The sequence below is a fragment of the Tigriopus californicus genome, chromosome 5, assembly GCF_007210705.1.
Source record: "Tigriopus californicus strain San Diego chromosome 5, Tcal_SD_v2.1, whole genome shotgun sequence".
In the NCBI taxonomy this organism is placed as follows: Eukaryota; Metazoa; Arthropoda; class Copepoda; order Harpacticoida; family Harpacticidae; genus Tigriopus; species Tigriopus californicus.
In genome coordinates, this window is record NC_081444.1 from 15324263 (window position 1) to 15331179 (window position 6917).

At 38.6% G+C, this 6917-nt stretch overlaps 1 long non-coding RNA gene across 1 annotated transcript; it reads right to left on the reverse strand.

Annotated features, from left to right (window-relative positions):
* Nucleotides 1-1673: 1673 nt before the first annotated feature.
* LOC131880510 (uncharacterized) lies at nucleotides 1674-5745 on the reverse strand. Its single transcript, XR_009373272.1, has 3 exons — nucleotides 5613-5745; nucleotides 5225-5445; nucleotides 1674-1933 (listed from the first exon to the last, which is right to left on the reverse strand). It is a non-coding gene; the product is annotated as an uncharacterized LOC131880510 (long non-coding RNA).
* Between the last annotated feature and the right edge of the window lie 1172 nt (nucleotides 5746-6917).

A 6917-nucleotide genomic window follows, 5' to 3' on the forward strand; every position in this document is an offset into this window, starting at 1 on the left:
ACAGACTTAAGGGCAGAGCCTTCCTCCTGCCTAGAGGGCTTGTGACTAGCCCTCTACTCCTGCCTATCCAACGCTCTGATCTCAGAGGCCGGTTCTTTGAATCCCGTCTAACTCAATTGACACATGAATTAGTCCACGACCCCACTTTTGCGTTCTTTGAATCATGTCTAAATGTCTAATGTCTATGTCATGTCTAAATTTGGTCGCGACCAAATCATGCGCTAATTCGTTGGCTAAACTAGACATGAACTAGAGGGCAAGAATTGACCTGCTAATTCGCCGCTAAACTGAAATGCTAAGAACCATGGCTAATTTCCCTGTGCTTGATTTTCATGCATTCCAAACAGAATTGGAATTGAACATTAAAAACGTATTTTCATCATTGTTTTAAATTAAAGTGAAAAATTATAAATTGAAAATTTGACTGTTCATGCTTATGCCCCAAATGTAAATAAGAAAATACATTTCCACTCGCCATCCATATTCCACGAGTTGAGTGAATTGGGGGCCTCTGAGCCAGACTCCAGCGCTTTAGCAAAAGGTTAATCTTCCGAAAAAGGAAAATGTCAGAGAACTTTTATGATGAGCGTCGTGAACGACGCAACTGAGAAGAATTTGTTCAACGTTTTCATGAATGGCTGCCCTTGCAAATATTGCCAAGGCAAATATGGGATCAAACAAATGTGCTTGTGGAATTCAATGATGCAGAGTTTTAGGCTCACTTCCGTTTCACCAAGCACAACTTCATGAAAATTGTACATCTACTTCATGACTACCTTGCCAAACCAGACAATTGTGGATGCCCGCTTTCTCCTTGTCAGAGGGTGGCATTGTTGATTTGTATTAGATAATTTGCTCAGAGTTATGGAACACTCGGCACTTGACTTGTAGCTGGAAGAGAGACAAAGAGTTGAGCGATCTTCCATTTATTGTTTTATTTTGTTTCTTTCTCTTAATAACCGCTAGCGCGCGCTCCAAGTAATATTCTAGCCCGTGGAAGTAATAAACTTGTTGTTATTCATCCTAATGATTGCTGTAAATTGGGGTCGCATTTCTGGAAAAATGAATAAAGTGTTCGTCTCATCCAATGTAAAAATTCGACTGTCATACTGTTTTCGAAAATTATCCTCAAATATCAATCTAAACTTCTAAGATATTTTTGCTTACCGTTATTGAGCATGTTAATTTTATAACTTATATTTAACCTTTAGTTATGGTAATCTAGAGGGATTGTTATTTTAAGCTTAATATCAAATATGCATACCCTTTAATTAAGAATTTATTTTAATCAAATGGTTGAATATTTTTTTTCGTAATGATTTCATTTAAGTACACTAGCTATAAATGTTAGAGAGTTTTAAGTGTCTAACCTACGTTTTTTTGTGAACGAAATTGTTGACTGGCACTATTGCAATTGGGGTGAAGTATTGAAAATATTAAAAATTTAATTCTTTGATTTCTTCTAGATTGTTATTTCTACTTCCAAGACTCAGACATTTTACGGTCTCTTTCATATGTTTTCGACCATGTTAATTTCAATTAATTTTCTTGTCCCCTTTTTGGCATAAAATCTTAGTCTATTAATGTGTTTAGGTTATTTTACTGATATTGAATAAACTCAAACAATAAAAAATATATTTTGAGTTAATCCAAAGAAACAATTTTCAAAAAGTGACTATGTACTTTTCAGCTTGTTGTGTTCTATTAGATGATTGTTGTTGTTGCTGTTGTGCGTCTGAAGCAATGACGATGAACTCTTCATCAATAACATCAACACCGTTGGCACGAAGGTCACCTCCTTCATCAGTCAAATTGAGATTAGATGGCGTTGCCCTAGTTGCCTCCGTAATAAAGTCCCTGATGTTCATCTGCTTTGGTCCATGATAGACTTGCCTTAAAGGCCGTAAGTTATTAACTGCAGCCTTAAGAGACACTGGAAGAAACAAAATGATTATTTAAAGAAACATTTCACAAACACACATAGGTACCGTTTTCATCATGTTCATCGGGATCACTTGGGGTTGGAGCTTCTACTGCAGGTCCTCCTCCTGTCTTAGCACATGTCTTAGCAAATGATCTCTGATTTTGGATGTCCAAATCTTCTCTGAACTTTGATTTCACACGAAGTAGTAAGTTTTCTAATTGCTGCTTTGATACCTCCTCAGGTCAAGTTGATTGCAAATTGAAGTTTAGGACAATATTGCTCCATATTGTACGTTTCTTCTCTAACAATTGCAAATCCCTTGATGCTGACGACAAAAGTGAATTGGGATCAGCATCTTGAACTATTTTAGCCAAAAGATGTTGGTCAAGGAAAATGAAATTTACCCCTCTTTTTGACATTTTGAATCACATTTAAGGCTGAGTCAAGGTGACCACTTTCTTAGCCCACAAAAATGTTTGACAAACATGATTTGGGGCTATTTTGGGCCCGAAAAGATTACTAGATTGCCTATGAAACACCTATTCATCTTTTACAAGATGAGGGAGTTATTGAAAAATCACGATTCTGACTAGATGGCTGGCCACAAACCTGTGTGCTATTAAAGCATGTAACAAAACAATGTCGAATATCCCAAGCTTTTTGTCATATACCTTACAAAAGTTCCGTTTTCTGACATACAAGCAAGATTTCTTAAAATCTCTACATCAAACAAAGGATACTGTACGTCTTCAAAAGCATCCATGAGCTTTGTCCCAACTCAGGATTTAGGGTCAATTGTAGTGACCTTAGAAGCTTAATGTGTGTTTTGAGAGCACCTCCAAGCCCTCAAGAATTCAGGCTAGTTCGGACAATGAAGTTCACATCTCTTGTTTTTCGGGCTCCTTCATTGTTTAATTTGCTTCTGTCTAATATTTGTAGGGAATACGTGGGCCTTATTGATCCTGTAGCATCTTTCAAGTCAGACTTGGACAAATTTTTAGATAGCATTCCAGATCAACCCTACATTCAAGGACTAACTTGGTCTCCCAGCTCAAATTCTTTGGTAGACTAAATAGCATATAAAGATTGAAAGGAAATAAATAGACGAATTATAACCTTTCATTTTAATATTACTGGGGATTGTTAGCACAAATCAACTCTTGAGCCGACTGCGATTCAGGTTCAAGTGTCAAGAGCATTCGTATTTTGTCCGGGTGGTCCCAAATTGGAATGCCTTACCATTGCTGGGGCGAGTCCGGCAAAAGTCGAACTCGTACGAGTTCTTTCATTTTTTACTTTTGGACGGACTTGAGTCCTTTACTACACTCAGTTTTATCTAAAAGGCTCGTCTTCCAAAAGTCTAAAAATAGATTATTTTTTTGACAAGTCAGGACTCGAGTCCTTTCGAAACGACTGGAGTCCGGCCCATTCCTGCAAAGTCAAGTAAAAGTCTCGAGTGGAAAGGTTTTCTACCAAAAATTTTGATAAACCCTGCATTCAAGGGCTCGCCAGATCCGCCAACTCTAATTCGTTATCGGATCAGATATCCTATTAAGTGAAAGCTACATGAAATAAGATATAACTCTTTTTCTCATCTTGAATTGTTGGGGAACTATTTTTAATAATCTAAAATACCATATCGATGAATCAGCTTGTCTTTGAGTAAAATTTGGCAGTGTCCTTGAAGAAAATATTCAATGGTGCTTGTCATGACAGTACTCTTTCTTACGTATACAGCGCATCAATTCAAATCTGTTTGGAAACTTTTTAGTTCATCTGATTGCTTACTTTTTCGAAGTGGAGCCACTTGTCAAACCTCGCGCGTCTCTGACCAGGGTCTCTAGGGAGGACTAGCTCTAGGGAGGACAAGTTTTAGGCTGTGTCTAAAAGAATTCTTGTCAACAGGGTTGGCCAAAACTCGCCCGTTGGAAAAAAATCCAAAACCCACCCATGGACGGGTTTCTTACGGGCGGGTTAATTGCAAATATTTCTCAATTGTTTCCCTTATTTTCCTACGACCTTCGCCCTTCTTTGGCTGTAATTGGATTGATAATAGAATTGACGCCTGGTTTTTAAAGCTCTTACCGTGGAGTCAGGGGCTTGGGCGTTAACCGGTTTGAAAATACTCTGCTCAAAGTGGTGAGCGGATGCACATTTTAAGTAACGTCCAAGCCTTAACTCCAAGGAACGAGCGTTTAAAAACTGGCCTCTGGAAGGGAAATGTCTCAATTTCATAAACTAAAATGGCAAGAAACTGAGTTCAGTATTGTTGTTCATTCTTAAATGTTACTTGTACTTGGTTGCAGGGCTTGAGTAATGGTGTTATGTGTAACAGGTCTGTTTTTAGTAACGCTACAGGTACTGTAGTGTTACAAATTTGGAAAAAAGCAATATCAGTAACGGAACGGGTTTTACTCCCTCCCATAACCGTTTTCCATGCAAGGAAAGAAAAGATATAGAAAGGTCTCCTGTCCGATGTTTAAGAAGTTCCGCCTCAAATACAATGACTTATTTACTCTACTGTTGTACTTCTTGGCCTGAAGCAAGTCCGCCTGATTCAGCCCCTTACCCTCAAAAACAAAAACCTGTATCAGTTACGCGGTACTTTTTCTAAAGAGTATCACTGTCTTAGCAAAATAACGTTAGTGGAGTATTTCTATCTATTTTCTATACGTGGTTGTCTTTGGTTTAAACTAGAGGGCTACTTTAAACTGAAAGAAGGAAACAAATGAAAAGGTCTAGCTTTTACATTTATGAAAACCAATCAAACCCATCCAATCAAAATCCCCAATTAAACCTATCAAGTAAAAAACCCATCCCACCCGCTCATTAAAACCCAGAAAAACGCCCTGGGATTAACCCATTTGCCAACCCTGCTTGTCAACCCGGTTTTCTCCTATGGTTCAAGTCTTCATCTGTCCAAGTTTAGTTTGAGCTAAACGGGTGATACAACATCGACGAATAAAGAAATTTGACTTTCGCGAATCAAAATTACGATTGAGATGAACTCGTGTAAAGTTCAAATATGTTTTTGATGTCAGTGGCTGTCACAAACATCCAAGCACTCCTTGAAAGTGAATCAAGGATGTTTAACAACTAAAGAGCGAAAAAAGCCAACTATTGCACGATCCTTGAATTCCAATGGTAATCATTTTGAATAATAAACAATTAAATACGTGAAAACCGATAGCCGAAAATGATCAGTAGGAGCCTCTTAAAATGAATGGAGGGTGAAAACCGATCCAAGGTAAGACCTAAATCATCGTTTTAGCCCCGTTTCTGAATGAGGACAAAGCCTACCGGGGTATACGACGACAATTAGATAGACCTCCAGATAAGTTGCGGTCTTCATGATTCATCCAAGGGTTTTTGCGATCACCCCGTGGATCTCTAGAGGAGATGAGGAGATGAAGGCTTCGTGTCAGAACGGAACGACTAATTCCCGGGCGTTTTAGATTTCGAAGACCGTATACATTTCCAATGAAACCATGTCGATCTCAACGAGGAAGATACTAACGATCCTATGAAGGAGCAAGTGATAATATAGTCTTTATTTTGTGGTCTACGTTACCTGCGTGCACCATGACCAAAACCTCCTTCTGTAACATATTCAAGGTTGTGAGGCTCGCGTCGTAGCCTTTCACTCGCATATTCTGTGTTATCTGATTGAACCCAGCTTTTATCATACCTGTGAAGGTTTAGTTGCCTAGTAAAGTAGACCACTTTGGCAGAAGATCGAGGTAGGTACACCAATACATAAAGCATGCAGCTTCAATAAACTAGGACAAATACTCCTAGGATGAAGCTCAGGCAGCTCGTAGTGCAAACTCGCCAACTCACCAAAAATCAACAATAGTAGTTCTAGTTCGACTTCATCCAACGGCGTGCTTGTGCCTACTTAAATTGCCGAGGGGTGTAGGTGAGGGAAGAGTGAAAACATGTGAATTGAGATTGAGAATGAAGCGAAACGAAGCAGTTGAATCCAGCCTGGAATCCTTGGAAATAGTCTCTTTGACGCATGTAATCAATCCCTACCGGGGGAGGAGGTAAGACTCGTATCTAGGCATGATATTTTGAGGGTCTTTAGTTGGTGTTTAACTTGAACTGTGGCTCGATTGACCAACAAATGGTTTTGCCTGATGTGCATGGGTCTCGTTCTACAAGCGAGGCCTTTCATCGACAATAGCGCAGCAAAATGCTAGGAGTAATTTCCCTGACATCAGAAAAACAGAACTTTGTTGTCTCATTTGTGTGCAGCTTTAAGAGCCATTGTATCTACAACTAGTAACTCCACTACACTGAAAAAATAGTCTCAGATTAAGTGAAAATGATTCGATCACAGGTTGTTTACGAGATGAAAGCCTGCCCTCAATTGGATTATTTGTATTCATATATCTAATTAAGAGGTAAATTACATAGTTTGCAATACACTTCCACTTCTCCTCCTCTATTTGGTTGGTATGAAAAGTCTTGTTGCTATTTTAATGTAAGTAAGCGGCAATGCATTGGCTTTTTGACTGAGAAATGCATCGCTCTCTCCCCCCTTTTGCACATGTTCAATGTCTTAAGTCATTGCAATCTGGGAAGTTTTGGTTCTGGATGTTTTTGATGTTAATTGACAATATCCGATTCCTTATTTTAGAAATTGGTTAACTCATGACTTCAAAAAAGGCAGCCGTCCATCAAGACGGAATTTATTATAGGATTTGATATCAGGAATTCAAATTGATTGTCATCATGGAAATAATAAGACATTAAAGAGTGTGCAACATATAGAGCCCTTGAATGATAATAGCTCTCAGATTGTCAATTCTAAGCTTTATGACGGGCTTTACTAAATTTCATCGGTCAATCGCATGCTTAGCTATTGTGCACAATACTTTGATTGATGTTGACCTTCCTTAGCTCAGATGCAACCTTGAAAGGTGCAAAACGAAACCAAAAGAAGCCAAATTTAGCCTCGGATGAATAAAAAGTCTCTAATATTGCAAAC